The following is a 22,160-nucleotide window of genomic DNA, read 5'->3' as shown; positions in this document are numbered from 1 at the left end:
TTCTTAGAAACAAAGTAGAATGGTGGTGGCCAGTGGCTTGGAGGTGAGGGAAAAAAGTTATTTTTGCATATAGAGTTATTAATCTGAATTATCTGCATATACAGTTATTAATGCATATAGAGTTTTATAGTTTTGTGAGATGAATTGTTCCAGGGGTCTGTTGCACACTAAAGTAAAAAAAACTTACTACTGAACTGTACACTGAAAAATGGTTACTATGGTAAAATTCATGTTATTTTTTAACCACAACTGAAGGCTCTTCCTGCCTTCTCTGGCCAGCCCAGCAAGGAAGAAGCTCTCCTTCAACAGAACGCTTGATGTGCTTACATTTTCTCAGCTACCCTCTCAAACTGACATGTTATGTTTTTGTATGTTCACATTCCAGCTTCTTTTCAGATAAGTTTTTTTTTTTAATTTTATTTATTTTTTTGTCTCTGCTGGGTCTTCGTTGCTTCACAGGCTTTTTTCCAGTTGCTGCAAGCAGGGCTATTCTCTGGCTGTGGTGCACAGGCTTCTCACTGCCATGGCTTCTCTTGCTTCGGAGCACAGGCTTTAGGGCGTGTGGGCTTCAGAACTTGCAGCATGAGGGCTCAGTAGTTGTGGCGCACGGGCTTACTGCAGCATGTGGGATCTTCCTGGATCAAAGGTCAAACCTGTGTCCTCCTGCATAGGCAGGTGGATTCTTTACCGTCTGAGCCACCAGGGAAGCCCTCAGAAAAATTCTCTGAAGGCAAGAATACAGTCGTTACCTCTTCATTGTTACCCACGGAACCAAACACAGTGCCTCAAACCCAATCCAATTAATATTTGCAGATTGAACCATCAGTTTCCTTAAAGTTTTGGACAGTGGGCTGGAGAGTGATGAGCAGAGGTGAGAGCAAACACAGAGGAGAACAACAGAAGAGAGTGCCTGGGTCTGAGGATGGCTTCCATACATGGTCTGTGGATTGATTGTTTAGGCCACGACATCTGTTCCCGGTGAATGTAAGTTCTTGCTTTGTTGGGAAAGAATTTGGAGATGAAGTGATAGGTAAGAAGTGGGTTTATTTGGAGAGAAACACTCCACAGACAGAGTGTGGGCCATCTCAGAAGGTGAGAGAGAGAGAGCCTGGAAATATGATGTGGCTAGTTTTTATGGGCTGGGTAATTTCATAGGCTAATGAGTGGAAGTGTTATCCTAATTATTTTGGGGAAGGGATGGGGATTTCCAGGAGTTGGGCTACCACCCAGTTACTGGCCTTTTATGGTGGGCCTTGGAACTGTCATGGGTAGACGTGTCATTTAGCATGCTCATGCATTATGAGTGTATGATGAGGCTCAAGGTCTGTCAGAAGTTGAATCTTTCATTATCTTGATTTTAACTGGTTTTTGTCATGTGCTATGGCCAGGTCATTCTTTAAGTTTGTGCCCTGCCCCCTTCCCTCCTGTTTCACATCTATTCGTGGGTCAGCTTATGTGGCTTACACTAGTTTTATGTGCACACACCTATGAGATTGGGGGGCAGGGGGGAGACCATGGGTCTCTAACCTTGAGTTAGACCGAAGCAAATGGTGTTCAGACTCTTCCAAAGGTTTCAAAATGAAAAACGTTGGCAGGCATTAACCTGCACCACCTGGGACATGTACCTAATTTCACTTTTCTTCAGAATTCCTAGAGAAACAGATTCTTGACTCTCCTCAGGAACGCGGATTAGTGTCTTAACAGCTCTTCTGCCGGGGAAGTCTCTCCTGACCCCTCACCTCCATCCCTCTGGCTGCCATGTAAACCACTCTACTGAAATGGAGAACACTCCTCTGCACCACATCCCTTGTAGGCGCTTTTTCAAAAACTGAACTTTCAACAGAATAAAGATCCCTCACATGAGGTAGCTGTAATTTTCGTAGGGTGGCTCCTCTGCTAAATTAATTATCTGGTTCTCTCGAAAAGCAATCTTTTCCCCCAGTTCATGTTCGTTCTTGACCTAACATGGCCATTCTTGGCCTTTTGAATGATTTGCTTCTAGCGGGGAATTAAATTTCCATAGCAACACCAGCAGCCATCTTGAAGGACTCTCCACGCCGCGTTTCCATTCTCTGCCATCTCCAACACGGCCGGGTGTTTGGTTGCTCACAAGTCGTGTGTGTATTTTTTTCTCATTTCAGATGGGGTGGACAACAGCAATGGCAACTCAGACTTTTAATGGGATGAACAGAAAAATACATGAAGGAGCCTGCCTGCTTTTGGTTCCTGGGGGCCCTGAGCTCCCGAGGAAACATTGGTGTTTACTTTTTAGCTTCACAGCATTTTAAAAAAAAAAACAGTGGGGATTGGAGGTTTTCATCTTATTTCTGAATCACCTGGGCCTTTTTCTAAAAGCAGGGCACCCTGCTAAGCTCGAAGCAGGAGAGAGGCCTGAAACCTAGCTTTGGGGATATGTCTGTTTGTTTAAAGTTGTATTATTTATGACTGTTTTTAAGTAAACCATTAGAAATGTGAGGATTCCCCCCCACCCACCCAAACACACGGTTCAGCTCCATATGGGTAACTCTGAAAGGCACTTAGTTGACTGTGGAATCAATTCCTTATGCTGTAACATGCTGCTCAAGGCTCCCACATCCCTGGCCTCAGCCTGCCTTCTCAGTCACAGCTCCCTGATTGCCCCTTGGGTTCCTACCAAACAGGATATTAGCATGTTGTCAGAATACGCCGGACACTTAGACCTGTCTGCTCTGTGCCTGTGAACTTGCAGTTTTCCTTCTCCCACCCACCTGCTGAGGTTGCTCTTCCTCCAAGGCAGGGCTTCCCAAGTGGTGTAGAGTGAGATGCTAATTCCCCTTAGCCCTGCGTTGCAGCCAGATGGGGCTGGGGCCACTGGACTCCTTCCTGGCCTGTGCTCCCATCCAAGGGCAGCCTTACCCATTTGTCCCAACGAGCCAGCCAGCTGATCCCATTTTCTGTTTGTGCCACAGGGTGAAAAGGCTGGGAAGCTTTCTTTAAAAGCTGGCTCAATGCAGTTTCCTCCTCCCAGGCCGTCCAGTCAGAAGGCTCCACTCCTCCCCCAGATACCTCACCCAGTCCGTATGGTTGACTTTGTATCTTAGTTACAATCCTTATGGTCTGCTCTGTATCATGGGTGTTTAGTGCTTTTTATAGGCATCCTCCCTGTGCCCCTTCTCACAAGAGATTGGAAGAATTTTACAATTTTTGTTTTTGTTTAGCTACACACAGTGATTTGTAGTAAGAAATATATATTTGGTCTTCATGCCTGTTTCTAGCACAGAACTCCTAAAACCCTAGGAATTTCCTAGTGGTGGTTCTAGTGGTCAAGTATCCTCCTGCTAATGCAGGTGATGTTCAAGAGACATGGATTCGATTCCTGCATTGGGGAGATTCCCTGAAGTAGGAAATGGCAACCCACTCCAGGATTCTCACCTGGAAAATCCCATGGACAGAAAAGCCTGGCTGGCTACAGTCCATGAGTTACAGAGTCAGATAGGACTAGGCACACAGTTGGAACTATGGATTAGAAACAGTGGTGTAGGCGTCTTTTGTTATGTTAATAGTGTTATGTTATGTTAATGGTGTTTAGAATGCCCCTAGGTCCTCCTCGGATAGGGGCTGGTTGCCAGAGGAACCAACCTGTGGTTAGAGGATTGGAACTTTCAGTTCTCCACCCCACTTCCTAGGGGAAAAATGGGCTAGAGGTTGAGTCAACTGCCAATGACCAATAAATTAATCAATCATGCCCATGTAATAAAGCCTCTGTAAAAACCCAGAAGGATGGGGTTTGGACTTCCCGGTTGATGAAAATGTGGCAATTTGGGGAGTGTCTTGGCAGGAGAGGGCGTGGATGCTCTGTGCCCTTTGCCATAGCTTGCCCTGTGCATCTGTCTCTTCTATCAGGCTGTTCCTGACTTGTACCCATTTATAATAAACTGGTAATCTAGTAAGTCCAATGTACTCTGAGCTCTGTGAGCCACTTTAGCGAACTAATCAGACTCAAGGAGGAGGCGGTGGCAAACTGATTTATAGCCTGTCAGTCAGAAGCACAGGTGCAACCTGGACTTTCAACTGGCTTCTCAACTGGGGAGTGTGTGTGTGTGTGTGTGTGTTATAATGTGTGTGTGCGCGTGTGTGTGTGCATGTGCGCACACACATCTGTGGGTGGGGTGGGGTGGGGGAGCAGTCTTGTGGGATGGAGCCCTTAACCTGTGGATTCTGATGCTGTCTCTGGGTAGGTGGTGTCAGATGTGAGTTGAATTGTAGGACACCTAGCTGGTGTCTGGAGAGTCATTTGCTGTTACCATACCGCACTCTCACGTCGGATTTCGGGGGGGCAGAACACAGAAGAGTCTAGGTCTTGTCCAGCAAGTATTTGGGATTCCTTAAATGTCTGTCAATTTGAAATCTACAGCTTCTGTAACCATAGCTTGTCCTCCTTGATATGCTGCTTTTATTCTAATGACCCTACCAGTGTTCAAAATATTTTGGGAATTTCTTTTCTGGAATTACTCTCAGAGAAATTTTATGAGCCAAAGAATAAAACTAGTCTCTTTTCTTTAGACTCAAACAACGTGTATTTAATTTTCATTTTGTTGTCATTGTTAGTCAACAAATATTTATTGAGCCCCAGGCACCTAGTTGTTTTTTAAAATTTAATATAAACGACTTGTCTACTGTATTGGCAAGATTTGGCTCCAAATAAGTTTGATTTTTTTCCAGAAATCGAATCTACCCTCAAAACATTAAAGATTTACTATCTTGGAGCAGACTCACAACAATGAAAGCAAGGAATACAAAACAGCAAAAAAAAAAAAAGGAAAAAACCCAAACTTAAACCAAAACACAGTGAGTGGTAACATTGCTGGAATAAATACAGAGACTCCCAAAGTATCAGCTTGCAAAGGACAGCATTAACTTGGATGCCTAAGCTCTGGAGTGTTTGTTAAAAAGACTCAGTCTCCCTGGCTTATGTCACACCTTGTTCTGGTGTATGTCACTCACTAATGATGAGTCAATACAATGCGGTTAGATTATTCCATTTGAAGCCAATGGATGCAGTTTATGTCCCTGCTCTGTTGCCTACTAGTGGGGCTGCCTTGGGTAGTCATTTAAAGTGCCTGGTAATTTCTCACCTGTCTCATGGTGCCTACGTTATAGGGCTGTTGTAAAGATGAATGTTGACTCTTGCGCCCAGATATTCTGATTTCAAAGAAAGCATCTATACATATTTTGGATTTTAAGTCTCCCCTGCCATCCCCCAGAGAATAAAAGAGCTAAGGAATAAAGGTTGCCTTCAAACTTTTGGAGACTTAAATACAGACTGGACTCTAAGTTTTTCTCAGATTCCTCTGAAGAGAATAGGAGAAGCCTGGCATTTTGTTGCTATAGAAATGATACAGGCTGAATATCAAGAGGAACTTCCCCTGAAGATGGTTAGGCCAAGGAAAGGATGCGTGAATAAAGGAGAAAGTTGGGTGAGGGAAATCATTTCTGGAGAAGGCAGCATCCTTGTTTGGCTGGGTGCATGAAGGTGATGCCTGGCTTCTTCCTGCATGGTAGCTATTTGGATGACAGTTGGACCTTCTTCTGAGTTGTGGGCCCTGCCGACTCCCAGCTGCACTCCTCTGGGCATTGGGAGCTGGAGCCTGCTGGTCAAACCTCAACTTCTCCAAGCAGCTTTCCCAGAGAAACATGATTATGATGTAATAGATATGGTCATGTCACACAAACCCACTCACTTAACTCTAGCGGCAGGTACCATAATGGCCCCGTTTTATGGGTGAGGAAATAAAGGCCCAGAGAGGGAAGCAAATTGACCAAAATTGCACAGCTAGTTAGTGGTGGAGCCAGGATTTGAGCCATCCTCATTTCCTAGCAGCCTCAGCACTCCTTGACTCTGCCCACTTTAAGAATTCAAAAATTAGTACAAATGAATTAATTACTTATCATATTCATTGTTTGTCCTCTTTCCACCAGTGTCTAGGCTCTGGGAGGTGAAGAATTTTTGTCTTTTTTATTAACTGCTGAATCCCTAGTACCTAGAATAGCAGAAGTGTGCATCAGAGATGCTTAATGTTTGTTGAATAAATGAACTTGTTAATACATTGTAATACATTAATGCATTTAATAAAATTTTTAATTGAAGTTTAGTTGATTTAAAATGTTGTGTTAGGAAAAAAATGTCTTAGTTTCTGGCGTATAGCAAAGTGATTCAGTTATACATATTCTTTGTCATATTTTTTTCATTATTTTTGTTTTACAAGTGCATTATTTTTTGTAAACCTTCCTTTATTTTTTTAAAGCACGTTGTTTTTTAGGAGTTCTGACCTGTGTGCTCCTGAGATTCTGACAGCCCTGCATTGCACAGTCCTGGATTTTAATCAGTGTTATTAATTAAGATACCAGCTCTAGTCTGGGGAAAGCGTATTCCCCACCCAAAGCTCATTTTCTGTGGGTACTTTTCCCAGTTAGAGGTGATCAAAAGCCCCAGAAATCAACTTGTCTCGGAGTTGTCATGATAAATAAGCCCCACAGACATGATTTTCTGGTGTTTGTTAAATTGTTTTTAAGTTGAATGCCTGTTGGTGGGAATGCACTCATCTCTACCACAGTCCCTTATGCTACGGTTTAACAGTCACGAACTTTTGCTCTTGGTCCCTAGATGGAATCACATGCTTCAAGTCCTACCCCATCATTTTACAGCTGAGGGAAATGAGACCTGGAGAAGGGGTGACTTGCCCATGGTCATGCAGCTGATGGAGCCTGGAATCGGGTACTCACTCCCCTTCCAGCCAGTGCCCTTCCTTCTCTGCCAAGATGTGTGCCCTGGGCAGGAATGCCTTGTCTGAACAGGGATGAAAAGCAGACGTCATTAGTCCCAGAGATGGCGAGTTTGGGAAGAAGGGGCCACAGGGGGAGTTGCACGGCGGGGGGCATCTCTCCTTGTCCTCCACCCCCACATGGTCCCTGTGCTCACCGGCTACCCCTTCAAATGATGGTATTTTCAACAAATGGGAGGGAAGCAGGTCTTTCTCTTTCCCTCTCCCCCCGCCCCCCAGCCACCATTGTAATTAGTTGTCAAAAATTTTTAGATGGAAGGGGGAATGTTCAGGTCCTGATGAGATGATACAGCAAAGATTTCATTTCATCTTGAATTTGACATTAAACTTTAATAGTCTCAAGGACAAGAAGCCAAGAGATATCAGATGTAATGAGATAAAGCAAAGTTTCTCTGACAGCAAATTTGATCACAAATGGGCTCCGAGATTGCTTCTTTGATATAAATGAAACATAATTCATCTTCTAGCGCCCCGAATGGGCTCTCAGGCCGGGGATGAGGCTGGCATCTCTCTTGCTTGGTGCTGACAAGTGGAAGCACAGGGAGGAGTGGAGATGTCACTGGACCCTGTCCGAGCAGTTCAGCTGCTCCGTCTGGGAAGAGATGGACCAGGCAGCGTGGGACCTGGAGGGTGTGGGGGGTTCCAACTGGGAGCTGTGGACACCTTCTCGTCTGGGTTTTGAGTTGAGAGGTTCTCCTCAAGCTCAGAAGGGCAACGAAGAGGGAAGTCAAACAGGGCGGGACTCCCTCGCAGGTCTGGATTTCATGAGAAACTGTTCTTTTGATAATTTTCAAACTGTGTACTAAAGGTGTCCAACAGTTTACTTACTTGATTTTTCTTTTTTCTTTTTCTCTGCTTCTTTGCATTTCATACAGATCTTAGTTCCCTGACCAGGGATTGAACCCATGCCCCATGCAGTGTAAGTACGGAGTCCTAACCGCTGGACTGCCAGGGAAGACCCCTAACAGTTTATTTTTGAACACCCTGCCATGCTCTTCTGATAGGTCTCCTGTCATAGTCCCTTCTTTCTGCACCTCCTGTGGCAGCCTAAATTCAGATGTGCGTGCTTGCTAAGTCACTTCAGTCGTGTCTGAATCTTTGCAACCCTATGGACTGTAGCCTGCCAGGCTCTTCTGTCCATGGGGATTCTCCAGGCAAGAATACTGGAGTGGGTTGCCCTTCTCCAGGGGATCTTCCCAACCCAGGGATCAAACCCTTGTCTCCTTTGGCTCCTGCACTGCCGGCGGACTCCTTACCGCTGAGCCACTAGGGAAGCCCACACTCAGACGGTGTGGTGCTAATTCAGATGGTATGGTGGGGGTGGGTGGAGGGTTCTAGCCTCCCAGTCTCCATCAAATCCCCACTGGTTTTCTTTTTTAAAACTAAAAAAAATAATAATACATTTGGCCATGCTGGGTCTTTGTGGCTGCATGTGGGCTCTCCCTAGTTGCGGTGCCTGGGCTTCTGGTTGCAGTGACTCCTTTCGTTGTGGAGCATGGGCTCTAGGATGTGGCTCAGTAGTTATGGAGCACGGGCTTGGTTGCCCCCCCAGCATCCTCCCAGACCAGGGGTCGAATCTATGTCCCCTGCATTGCAAGGCGGATTCTTAACCAGGAAGCCCCTCACTGGTTTTCTTTAGTCTTGCGTAAATTGCCACGTTAATCCTTCGGGGCCTGCTCCCCACCTTTTCGCAAGATTACTGCCCTCAGCCGGCCTTGTGCAGACACTGCAGGTGGCCCCTGGGGGGCCACTGCCACAGCCTCCCACCTCCAGGCCTTGCCCCTTCTGACCCCTCCTCCTCCGGTCACAAACCTGTAGATACTTTAGGACAGATGCCTTAACCTGATGCCCCAAGTGCCTTTCTAGCCCATCTATCACACCTGCTCTGATCCTAGGCTTCCTCATTGGGATGGGGATGGGGGAGTGGAGGACCACACCCTCTTCCCGCTCTTGCTCCTGTGGGGCCCTCAGGAAGCCCTTCTCCTCCTGCGCAAACACCACTCACCTTCCTTCAATCTTGATGTCACATCTTCTGAGAACCCTGCCCTGCCCAGCTCTGCCAGAAGACAGCTCCCCTCCTCTGCGTTCCTGAGCCCCTGTAGGACTCAGGGTCTGTCTTCCCTGTTTTACTCTGTTCCTGCACCTATCTGTATCCTTTTCCAGCCCCTGAGTGCCTCAGGCTGTGGTCTCACTGATCTCTCTATATCCCTGGGTATGTGGTGGTACCTGGCATGAAGCAGGTAACCAGTGAGGATGTATTAGGTGAACGTGAATCCTGGCCATGGCATGGCCTTCTGGGATGTGCCTGGCTAACTGTGGGGTTAAGAGAATCAGAATGCACGCACATTTATCTATCCGCCCAGATGCAACAAATACACCAAGTATAGTTGTTGTTTAATTGCTAAGTCATGTCCAACTCTTTGCGACCCGGTGGACTGCAGCATGCCTGGCTTCCCTGTCCTTCATTTTCTCAGATTTTATTCAAACTCGTGTCTATCGAGTCAGTGATGCCATCCAACCATCTCATCCTCTGTAACCTGCTTCTCCTCTTGCCCTCACTCTTTCCCAGCATCAGGGTCTTTTCCAAGAGTTGGCTCTTCCCATCAGGTGGCCAAAGTATTGGAACTTCAGCTTCAGCATCCATCCTTCCAATGAATATTCAGGGTTGATTTCCGTTAGGATTGGCTGTTTTTATCTCCTTGCTGTCCAAAGATTCTCAGGAGTCTCCTCCAACACCACAGTTCAGAAGCATCAATTCTTTGGTGCTTGGCCTTCTTGGTGGTCCAGCTCTCACATCCGTACATGACTACTGGAAAAACCATAGCATAAATTATATGGACCTTTGTTGGCAAAGTGATGTCTCTGCTTTTAAATACACTTTCTGGGTTTGTCATAGCTTTTTTCCCAAGAAGCAAGCATTTAATTTAGTAGTTCAAACTAATACAATAGTTTAAGCTAAATAATAATTTTGTCCAAGTTCTCCTTGATCAAGATATTGGGATTGCAAAGTTGAGACCAGATTGAAGACAGAAGTTCTGCTGACATCCTCTTCTCTTTGCTGGAGGTCCAATGTGAGGGCTCAGGTTAAAGCAGCTTCACCTTTCTCAGCTGAAGACGGCTTGAACACCTGTTGAGGAGGGACTGTCCTTGGCGAGGACATATGACTTTGGGCGGTACAAACATGCAGTGGGAGGGCTGTGCTAGAGTAGCATGGGAACTAGACAGGCCTACTTGGGAGCCAGATTCAGAGCCAGGAAGCAAGGACTGGTGTGCTAGTTCAAACGGAAGGTGGCTTTGAGAGCTCTGGGTCCAACCAGAACTGTGGGTTTAGCTCAAATGTTCCTCAACAGATTAATGGATAAGCAAACAGTAGTATGTCTATACAATGAAATAGTATTCAGCCATAAAAAGGAATCGAGTTGTGATGCATGCTACAACGTGATGAACCTCAAAAACATGCTAAATGAAAGAAATCAGGACTTCCCTGGTCATCCAGTGGTTAAGAATTTGCCTGCCAGTGCAGGGGACATGGGTTCGATTCCTGGTCTAGGAAGATACTGCATGCAGCTAGGCCTTCACAACTACTGAAGCCTGCAGGCTCTAGAGACTGTGCTCCGTAACAAGAGAAACCACTGCAGTGAGAAGGCCATGCACCACAACTAGAGAGTAGCCTCCATTCACTGAAACTAGAGACAGTCTGGGCACGGCAGTGAAGACCCAGCACAGCCAAAAATTAAAAGGAAGAAAGAAACCAGTCACAAAAGTCATATATGATTCCATTCCTATGAAATGCCCGGAAGAGTGAATCTATAGAGATAGAAAGCATGTCAGTGGGTGCCAGGGATTGGGAGGAGGGAGGATGTATATGGGGTTTCCTTTGGGAGTTACAGAAATGTTTTGGAATTGGACAGAGGTAGTGGTTGCCACTCCAGTACTCTTGCCTGGAAAATCCCATGGACGGAGGAGCCTGGTAGGCTGCAGTCCATGGGGTCGCTAAGAGTCAGACACGACTGAGCGACTTCATTTTCACTTTTCACTTTCTTGCATTGGAGGAGGAAATGGCAACCCACTCTAGTGTTCTTGGCTGGAAAATCCCAGGGATAGGGGAGCCTGGTGGGCTGCCGTCTATGGGGTTACACAGAGTCGGACACGACTGAAGAGACTTAGCAGCAGCAGCAGGGGTTGCCCAACACTGTGAAGGTACTAAACTGTTCGCCTTACTTTGCGTGTGTGTGGCGTTTTTTATTTTCTTGATTTTTATTTTACATTGAGGTGTGGTTGGTTAACAATGTTGTGTTAGTTCCAGGGGTACAGCAAAGTAATTCAGTTACACATAAACATGTATCTATTCTTTTTCCAATTCTTTTCCCATTTAAGTTATTACAGAATATTGAGCAGAGTTCTGTTTGCTATACAGCAGGTCTTTGTTGGTTATCTATTTTAAATATAGTGTGTATATGTCAGTCCCAAACTCCCAATTTGTCCCTCCCCCCCTCCAGCTTTCCCCAATTGTTTACTTTAAAATGATTAATTTTGTTATATGAATTTCATATAGATAAGAAATTTCAGACAAACAAAAAAAGAGATTGTAGGCTTATTTCTAGGGGATCTGGGTAAATTGGGCTGGTTGTCTTTCTCATTATCCTGAACTGTTTCGTGAAGCTGCCCATGTAGACATGTAGATGTTTACCCAGGCTGTCACTCTGCACAAATCCAGGGGACACCATTGCCATGGTGGTCCATGCAGATGGAGCATACTGGGCTTGTGTTCACCACAGAGTGCTGCTGGACCCCTGGCCAAGGGAGGGGTATGCTGGAAGCTCCAGGCCAGCCTCCTCCATCCGTGTCTTTTGCTCCCATAGTCATCATGGAATTCATTTCCCTCCCCCTTGCTGCCAACCAAGGGGACTGACCACTGATTATCAAGAATTAGTGGACAGAAAGACGGTCTTCCTTTTCTGTGGTATCGATCTCCATCCTAGTTGTCCTTCCTGTCTCCCAGCACCACACTCATTGCCAGCACTCTTTTGAGATCTAGGGCAAGGGAGGGGGAGAGGACCCTAGGCGATGACAGAAGAGACCCAGAGTCATTACTTTAATGGAGTCATTGGCTGTGCTTCCAAATCTTCTTATCGATGTCATTAGGATTAATTTGATCGAGTGCACTCCCTCTTCTCTGTCTCTCTCCTCCCTCATCACAGGTGACTTTCCTCATGGATCTGTTACCCTGGGCATGACAAGTCTCCAGGCATGGGGACCCATAGCTGGTAGTAGCAATGTGCAGGGGCTTCTGGTCTCCCAGTACTGGCTACAGAGCTCCCCTCCTTCTGGAGGCTGGCTTCCCTGCTCACAGGGCACTGAGTCAGAGAGGATCATTAAAGGCTTCTAGCCTTCTGTCGGGTAGTGTCTCTCTAGAGAGCTAAGAAATCCCATCTCCTGCTCCCATCAACCAGAGCAGAATTTAGGGACCATAGCTCTGAAGAGTCTTACTTTACACCTTGGTGCAGAAGTCTTAAGCCTCATGAAATTCTTCACCCTGATCCTAGACTCCTGTCCCATCCAATTCAGTTCTCATAGACCAGAGATTTGTGATACAATCTTATAATGGCCGTATGGTAACCTGCATACCATGGTAGGGGGGCAGTAAAGGCAGGAATCACCACATACCAGAGGCCTCGGACCCGCTGCCAGCAGCCTCATGGGGAAGGGTCTGTAAGTGAGGGTGGGTTTCCCTGTGCATGAACAGGTATTGTCTCCTTGGTTCTAGTCACTGTCTCCCCAGATATGGCCTCTCTGAGACTGCAAGGTAAGAGGGGAACTTTCTGAGTTCTGGGCCAACTCCCGTGTTCTGCCACCGACTTCCTCGGGCAACCTGATAAGCCAGTCATGTGATTTCCTTCTGAGAAGACTCCATAGTGGGAACTTTCCCATCCAGGAAATGTCCTTGGTGTGTTTGCTAACTGCCAATTCAGATTTCAAGGGGGTTAGAAATATAGGAGTGCGGGGCAGCTCAGAATGGCACCCATAATTAACCCTTTGTGTACTGCACTGTGGGCACTTGCCTGGCCTGATGGTCTTTGCAAGGTCAAGTGGACTCTGGGATCTGTGAATTGGACACTGGGTGAATGTTCCCCTCTAGCAGGCTGGCTCTGTTTTCTGTCCGGTAGAATGCCTGGGAGATGCCACCTGCTCTGCCTCTCTAGAGGGCTTAGGGTCAGGCCTCGTAGGGGTAGGAGGGGAGAGTTAGTCTCTGTGGCAGGATGCTGGAGTGAATGGAGCCCAGGAGGGGACCTGAAACCTCTTTTCATTTATTTGGCTGCCTTGGGTCTTAGCTGCAACATGCGAGATCTTTGTTGCCTCATGCGGGCTTAGTGGTTGTGGCAAGTGGGCTTTGTTGTTCTGTGACATGGGATCTTAGTTCCCTGTCTCCCCAGGAGACTGAACCTACATCCCCTGCATTGCAAGCTGGATTCTTAACCACTGGACCACTGGGGAAATCCCCTGAAATCTCTTAAAGCCCTGCCTGGGCCACTGTCTAGCCGTCTGACCTTGGGCATGTTATTTTCCTTCTTTGGGCTGTTAGTTGGCTCTGGCTGCTATAGCAGAGTACCACAAACTGGTTGGCTTAGAACAACAGATATGTGCTGTTTCACAGTGCTGGGAACTAGAGGTTTGAAATCAAGGTGTCAGCAAAGCCATGCACCTTTTAAAACCCGAGAGAGTGTCCCTCCTTGCTTCTTTCAGCTTATGGTACCGCTGGACATTCCTTGGCTTTTGTAACATGCAACCTTCACATGGCATTCCGCCTGTCTCTTTATATCACCTTCCCTCTGTGTGGGTCTGTCCCTCTGTCCAAAAGTTCCCCCTTTTGAGAGGACACCTGTCATAGCGGATGAGGACCCACCCTAATAAACTCATTTGAACTTGAACACTTCTGTAAAGGCTCATTTCCAAAGAACATCACCAAATAAGGTCCAAATAGCACCTGCTGGGAGTTAGAAGTTGAATATAGCTTTTTGAGGGGTCATAGTTCAACCTGAAACATGGAACTTGGTCTGCTTACCCGTGTAATGAAGGTTGAAGTAGGCCCCTCCACCACGGACCTTTGTTGATCCTTTACCACTCACCAGACACTTGCCCGCATTTTTGCCAATGTAAACAAAAGAAACTCTAAATTCCCAAACAGGGAGAAAGAAAGGGTTTGCATCAGTCATCATCAAACTGTTAAGATTTTCCTGGGGAGCAGGTTATCATGGCAACCCCAGAGTCTGGAGTGAACGCCCCCAGAGTCTGATCCAGGAGGACTGGCTGTGTTTTTACAAGCTCCCTGTGATTCTGAAGCCACTGGTCCTTGGGCCTCAGTTTAAGACATTTTACCTTTCATGATACATATGTATATAAAACATTGTCATACACCTTAAATATGTACTGTTTTAATTTGTCGATTACACCTCAATAAACATGGGAGAGGAGAAATACTGCTTTGCCTGTTTAAAAAAAACCTTTATATTTATTAATTTTTGGCTGCCCTGGGTCTTCATTTCTATGCTTGGCCTGGGCTGGTTGCGGCCAGTGGGGGCTACACCTCATTGCTGTATGCAAGCTTCTCATTGCAGTGGCTTCTCTTGTTGAGCATGGGCTCCAGCTTTGCAAGCTTCAATAGTTGTGGCCCACGGACTTAGATGCCCGGTGGCATGTGGGATCTTCCTGGGCCAGGGATTGAACCCGTGTCCCCTGCATTGGCAGGCAGATTCTTAACCACTGGACCACCAGGGAAGCCCTCTGCTTTGACTTTTGTTCCAGACTCAGGTACTGTCCTCGCCTAAGAGGTGGAAGGTAGATGCTGGGCTAGAGGGCTAGAGGAAGAGCTGTCTGAACTTGACCCTCAGCAGTTTGGATCTACTGTCAGGGGCTTTAGTTATGGTCCTACACCGAGAGCCCAAGGCAGGGGAGGCCCCCCAATTTGCATGCCTCCCAGGCTCTTCTGTCAGGTCCCAGGGAGAGAGACATGGCTGTGTGAAGGATGCAGGGGCTGGTGGGAGCGGTAGGCAAGAGCCATCACCTCCAGGCCTCTGACAAATGACACATTTATTGTCACCGAGAGGAATCAGGCATGTTTTGCAGTCCCAGATATTGTTTCTTAATTGGTGAGACGGGGCTGATTTATTTGTTAATTAACAGATGGAGGCGCATGCAGTAATGTGGTTTTGTGTATTTGCAATTGACAGTGGTGGGTTTCTGGAGGAGCGCTTGAGGATGCAGGAACTGTCTGAAGAAGGGGCTGGGATGTGATGGGAAGATGAGTCATCCTGGATAGGGAACCTAAGGCTACACCTGTTCCCCCAGGTATATCCCACATTCCTCCCCTGACCAGGAAATCAGTGTCTCTTCTGGTTGGAAAAGTTGTTTGGTAGAGTGAAACAACCAAAGGTATTATTTACTAAAAATTCAGGTTTTCCTCCTTTCTTCTATTATTTCGTTATTCTCTTCTACAAATATTGGATGTCTACAAGCTGGGCACTGTGTTAGGTGCTGGGGGGACCAGCAGAGAACCCCATACACACAGTCCTTGCTTTCAGAGATCAATATCCCTCTTCCATGAAGTGGGGTAACCTTAAAAGGGTTTTTTTTAAAAAACTGAGATATAATCGACATTTAATGTTTGTGTAGTTTATGGTGAACAATGTGTTGTTTTGATACATTTATATTTGCAGTATGATTGCTGCCATAGCATTAGCTAATATCTTTATCAAGTCACATATTTCTCATTTCCTTTTTCTGCTAAGAACTGTTAAGATTTAGTCTCTTAGCATCTTTGAAGTTTATGATACAGTATGATAGACTAAAGTCACTATGCTGTGCATTAGATCCCCAGAACTAATTTATCTACTAGTTGTAGGGCATACCCTTCAGCAGCATCTCCCCCATTTCCTCACCCCCAGCACCATTCTACTCTCTGTTTTTATAAGTTCAGTTTTTTTAGATTCCACATGTAATTGATATCATACAGTATTTGTTTTCCTCTGTCCGACTTGTCTTGCTTAGCATAATGCCTTCAAGTTCCAGCCATTTTGTTGCAAGTGGCAGGATTTCTTTCTTTCATATGGCTGAATAATATTCTATTTTATGTATGTATATACATGCATATATATTAAATATACGTATGTATATATATCTCACATCTTTATCCATTCAGCCATAGAAACAACAGACACTTATGTTGTTTCTATGCTTTGGCTGTTATAAATAATGCTGCAGTGAATATGGGTGTGCAGATGTTTCTTTGAGATACTGATTTCAATTACTTTGGAAATAGACCCAGGAACAGGATTGCGGGATCATGCAGTAGTTCAACTTTTAGTTTTCTGTGGGACCGCCGTACTGTTTTCCATAATGGTTGCACCTATTTCCATCCCACCTACAGCGCACAAGGGTTCCCTTTACCCCACAACCTGACCAACACTCATTATCTTTTTGATATGAGTCATCCTGACAGGTGTGAGGATATCTCATTGTGGCTTTGATTTGTGTTGTTGAAAACCTTCATATACCTGTTGGCCATGTGTATGTCTTTGGGAAAAAATGTCCCTTCTGGTCACTTGCTTGAATGGTGGCTCTGTTTACCCTCTCTCTTCGTGCTTAGTGTGAAGGAAACAAGGATCCATGACTGCAGGATGCTTTGTGGCCACTTGGCTCTAATGCAGACCCAGCCACACGGAACGATCGGTAGGCACCTCCCCTGATTGAGCAGAGCTTGTTGGGGACAGTGATCACCCCCATTTCAATTCCAGGACAGCAGGAGGTCTTTCCTTTGAGGAGCTCACACAGGGGCAGAAGCCTGGGCTTGGCTGCACTGAGGGGGATTTGCATGCCCCTAACTTGGGATGCCATCACTTCATGGGAAATAGATGGGGAAACAGTGGAAACAGTGTCAGACTTTAATTTTGGGGGCTCCAAAATCACTGCAGATGATGAGTGCAGCCTTGAAATTAAAAGACGCTTACTCTTTGGAAGGAAAGTTATGACCAACCTAGATAGTATATTAAAAAGCAGAGACGTTACTTTGTCAACAAAGGTCCGTCTAGTCAAAACTGTGGTTTTTCCTGTAGTCATGTATGGATGTGAAAACTGGACTATAAGGAAAGCTGAGCACCGAAGAATTGATGCTTTTGAACTGTGGTGTTGGAGAAGACTCTTGAGAGTCCCGTGGACTGCAAGGAGATCCAACCAGTCCATCCTAAAGGAGATCAGTCCTGGGTGTTCATTGGAAAGACTGATGCTGAAGCTGAAACTTCAATCCTTTGGCCACCTCATGTGAAGAGTTGACTCATTGGAAAAGACCCTGATGCTGGGAAGGATTGGGGGCAGGAGGAGAAGGGGATGACAGAGGATGAGATGGCTAGATGGCATCACCGACTCGATGGACATTAGTTTGAGTAATCTCCAGGAGTTGGTGATGGACAGGGAGGCCTGGCGTGCTGCGATTCATGAGGTCGCAAAGAGTTGGACATGACTGAGCAACTGAACTGACTGAACTGAACTTGGGATGCCAGCATCCTGGACTTGCCTTACACCCACATCTGTGCCTTTTAATTCCCAAGGTTGGTACCAGGCTTTTCCAAGGGATCCTTTCCTTTTGATGCATAGTACAAATTCTCCTTAAGATGCTGGCCAGTCAATGGCCATGTCTGGGCTGAATATCTGAAGTTAGCCAGTGCCTACAAATTTTGTAATTTGAAGTGTTAGTGGTTTTCCTATTACATTGTGTCTTAGCACATTTAATCCTCATAGCAAGCTTATGAGATAAGTACCCTTATCACCCTCATTTTACAGATGAGAAAACAAAGATGGGAAGGAATGACGTTTTCCTGGGAGATGAAGGTCTCTGGGCTGGTGAAGGGCAGAGCTAAGCTCTGGTTCTATAGCTGGTGATTTTTTTAAAATAAGTCATTTTATTTACTTGTTTAAATGATATTTTATTTAAATAAATTTAATAATAATAAAAATATTTATTTTAAATTATATTATTAAATTATTACATTATATTATTAAAAATAATACATTTTACCCCTAAGTTAAATGGAGATAGTAGTAGTACCCGTCTCATTTATTTAAATAAAATAAATCTGATACTTCTCTCATTTATTTAAATAAATAAAATTTATTTATTTTTGGCTGTACTGGGTCTTCGTTGCTGCACAGGCTTTTCTCTAGTTGTGGCGAATGCAGGCTACTCTCCCCCTGTGGTACATGGACTTCTCATTGCAGTGGCTTCTCTTGTTGAGGAGCATGGGCTCTAGGCACTTGGGCTCAATAGTCATGGTGCCCAGGCTTAGTTGCTCCACAGCATGTGGAATCTTGCTGGACCAGCGATCAAACCTGTGTCTCTGGCTTTGGCAGGTAGATTCTTTACCACTGAACCACCAGGGAAGCCCTTGAGCTGGTGTTTTTAACTGTCTTCCTCTCCCAGGACAGTGTAAGCCTTGTCTGTGGCCAGATCCATGGCTATACTCAAACCTCATATACCTTCTCGCTCTCATTTTCCGCACATGCTCACACCTGGGTGGGTATCAGGACATACTGGGCTTGAAGTTATATACCCTGCAATGGGATGCTGATTTGTCTTTCCATGACTGTTTGTCCTTTCCACTCTACATTGCCATTCCCTCTTCTGTATGTATGGAAGAGCAAGTGAACAGCGTCTTCAAATATGCTGAAAGAAGAATGGTAGCCTCTAGTAAAAAAAAGCAGTTGTAGGCAGGCAGCATAATGGCTGTGGGCTTAGGCTCTGGAGCCTGTCCTTCTGGGTCACAGGCCTTCTCTGCCATGAACTAGCTGTGGGACCTCGGGCAACTCACCTCTTCAGGCCTCGATTTCCCCCTAGGTTAAATGGAGATAGCAGTAGTATCTGTCTCATGTAGTCATTGAGGCTTAGTGGAGTTAGATAAGGCATATAAAGTGCTTATCGCAGCCACGGGTAGAATAAGCAGTGACTGAATAGTGGTCATGGTGCTGCTGCTGAAGATCATGAGAATGGACATAATGAAGATGATGTTGGTGAAGAAGGTGGAAGAGGAGAAGGGGTAAAGCCTCATGTAAAAGACTTTATAAATGTCCTGGCCACCAACTTTGGGGAGAATATGCTCATCTCTCTGGCCCAGAAGAGGCTGCCTGATAACTATGGAGGAAGCATCCCTTAGCAGATGTAGAAAAAGAGGAGCAATTTCAAAGTGTTCCCCTCGTGGGGGTCAGCGCGTCCACACACATGCGCACTGGCCTTCTGCTCTGGGAGCATTTTGACAGAGGGCCACGCGGAGTCGCGTTGCCGGCTTCCAACTCCTTCTATTCAACCCTGCCGATCTCTTTGCTTCAATCTATGAAAACAGATGGTATAAGCAATTAGAAAGCCAAACAGCTTTGCTAAGATCCAAGAAGGTAACTGTTCCTGCCAGGCATTCATAATAGCTACCATTGTGTCCCAATTAGGTGTCAGGTCCTCTGCAAAACAGTCAGAGTGATCCTGTTAAAGGATAAATCAGACCATGTCTGTCTGCTGCTCCAGAGGGATCTCCATTTCACTAAAACATAAAAAAGAGCCAAAACCTTACAGTGGCCCCTAAAATCCTATGGAACCTGACCTCCTTCCCTCTCGGACCTCATCTCTTGCTGCTCTTCTCCCCTGCTCTCTGCTCCATACTGACCTTCTTTGTACTGTAGACAAAAGAGGTGCGCTCTGACCTCAGGGCCTTTGCACTGTCTGTTTTCTCTGCCTGGAGTGCTGTCTTCCACACACCCCCTTGGCTCAGTCCCTCATTCCTTTCAGTCATTGTCCAAACATTCCCATTTCTGTCAGGCCTACCCTGACCATCTTAATTTAAATTGTAAATTCTTCCCCATGCCCTTACTTTGTTCTTTTCTCTTAGAAACACTTGCCTTCTAATATAATGAATGTTGTTCAGTCACTCAGTCATGTCTGACTCTTTGTGACCGCATGGACTGCAGCATGCCAGGCTTCCCTGTCCACTATCTCCTGGCGTTTGCTCAAACTCATGTCCATTGAGTCAGTGATGTCATCCAACCATCTCATCATCTGTCGTCCCCTTCTCCCCCTGCCCTCGATGTTTCCCAGCATCAGGATCTTTTTCAAAGAGTCAGCTCTTCACATCAGGTGGCCAAAGTATTGGAGCTTCAGTTTCAGCATCAGTCCTTCCAATGAATATGCAGGACTGATTTCCTTTGTCTAATTATTATGTTTTGCCTGATTCCCCAATTAGAATGCAAACTCTATGAAGGCAGGAATTTTTAAAAAATTTATTTATTTTTGTCTATTTGGGGTCTTTGTTGCTGCTTGCAGCCTTCCTTTAGTTGTGGTGAGTGGGGGCTACTCTTCATTGCAGTGGCTTCTCTTGTTGCAGAGTACGGGCTCTAGAGCTGGGGCTCAGTAGCTGAGGCACAGGGGCTTAGTTGTCCTGCAGCATGTGGAATCTTCCTGGACCAGCTTTCAAACCTGTGCCCCTTGCCTTGGCAGGCAGATTATCCACTGTACCACCAGGGAAGCCCAGAGCAGAAATTTTTATATTTTGTTTATTGAGGCCATCCCAGTGCTTGGACCAGCATCTGGCACACAGCAGGAACTCAATAAATGTGGGTTGATGGATAGGTAAGTGCTTTATGTGTATTCACTTAATATGTAACAAACCTACAGAGTCGGTAGTATTATTATCCCCACCTTATCCTTCAGATAAAGAAACAGAGGTTCAGGGAGATTAAGCAACTTTGAAGGCCACACAACCAAACAATGGGACAGCTGATTTTGGAACAATATTATTTTAGAACTGATGCTAGGGTCACTTATGCCATGCTGCTTCTTCCATCCAACTTTCCAGCCTCTCTCTCTCTCTCTCTCTGTCTGTCTCCCTCTCTCTTTCTGGCAAGATTTAGTTTGCACTGGGCACCATGGTGGCTTGTGGATCCAGAGAATAAATGGCACAGAACTGAATGACCGAGGGGTGCACATGTCTCCAGGGACTACATGCAGATTTATAGGAAAGGAGGCTGGTTTTAAGCAGGAACATTTGGGCCGATTCTCTCTGTGATCTGGCTTCAAGTACTGTTAATCTGTTTTCACCTTGTCTGTGTACAACAATATCCACAAAGCTCTGCCCAGAAATCTCTACATAGAAATGTAGAAGTCTCATTTGAATATTGTATTTGGTGCCTGACATGGTATTGGTCCCCTGAAAGCTCTTGGTAGAAATTATAGGAGGTGGGGGATGCCCTAAGCAGGAGTTTGTCATTATGTTGCTGCTTTAGTTAAAGATTGCCCTGGCTGAAAGTCACCGTGGAGAAAGAAAATCAAATTGTTCTTCTACTTATATGAAATCCCAAAGGCTAAAGGTTAGTTTTTTTTTTTTTTTTAAAGTCTGGATCATTGAAGTGTCCATAGAAGAAAGTAATTGAACTTGGTTTCTTGGTATGAGAGGCAAGTTTTGTGAAATTCTTTCCTACCAATGAAATGTCCACACAATTTCATTTGTTATTATATTTATAGGAATAATAGTGAACATTTGTTGTGCATTAACACTGCGGCAAGTCTGTGCTAAGGGGTTTTACATCTATTGTTTAATGATCACGAGAGGCCCCCCCCCCATAGGTAAGTATTAGTTCCATTTTACATAAAAGGAAATAAACTCTGAGAGATTAGTATTGGAGCGTGTTCAATCTAGCCGAGTGTTTGGAATACAGTGGATGGACAGACGTTCGTCCCCTCCTTGGCCACTCTTCTTAATAGAACACGATGGTTGTAGAAGGCGTGAACTTTCCTAGACGCACCTGGAGTCCATTAGTGTTTGCTGCCTACACCACCTCTTGGGTTAATGAGTTTTACAAGCCGACAACCAGCTGTGCCAAGCAGTAGTTCTTCCTTTCATTTGTTTTAAACTACCTATTTCAGGCTTCAAGTGGTGCCTCTGTAGATCCAGTGATTCAGGAGTTGATGAGCCCATTCATGCTCATCTTGGATAGCCTTTATTCTCGCAGCCATTTATTGTGCACCTGCTAAGTGCCAGGCATTGTGCTACTCTCTGTTTGTCCAAAGAAGAAATCTTGCCTGACCCGAAGGGGCTCTGACTTAAAAGACTTTGATTACTGGACGCTATAAGATGGAGGAAATGGACTTCGGAACAGAGTGAGCAGAGGCCCCACATTGAGCACGTGGGTTGCACACGGCTGAACTCCAGGCGGTGCATCCACGTGGAATACAGTAGCACCCTGTGGACTTGTGCAGTGCACGACCTGTCCAATGGCATTCAGGCGTCTTCTTGCTGCTGGGGGTGGGGG

General features: G+C 45.6%; 1 long non-coding RNA gene across 1 annotated transcript; it reads left to right on the top strand.

Annotated features, from left to right (window-relative positions):
* Window positions 1–695: 695 nt before the first annotated feature.
* Window positions 696–17,743, top strand: LOC133045821 (uncharacterized). The gene is made up of 3 exons (XR_009690364.1): window positions 696–984; window positions 16,465–16,547; window positions 16,931–17,743. It is a non-coding gene; the product is annotated as an uncharacterized LOC133045821 (long non-coding RNA).
* The last annotated feature ends 4,417 nt before the right edge of the window (window positions 17,744–22,160 follow it).

This window comes from Dama dama, chromosome 1 (assembly GCF_033118175.1).
Source record: "Dama dama isolate Ldn47 chromosome 1, ASM3311817v1, whole genome shotgun sequence".
NCBI classification, from domain to species: domain Eukaryota; kingdom Metazoa; phylum Chordata; class Mammalia; order Artiodactyla; family Cervidae; genus Dama; species Dama dama.
The sequence above is the reverse complement of the archived record's forward strand: the minus strand, read 5'-3'. Positions and strand labels throughout refer to the sequence as shown.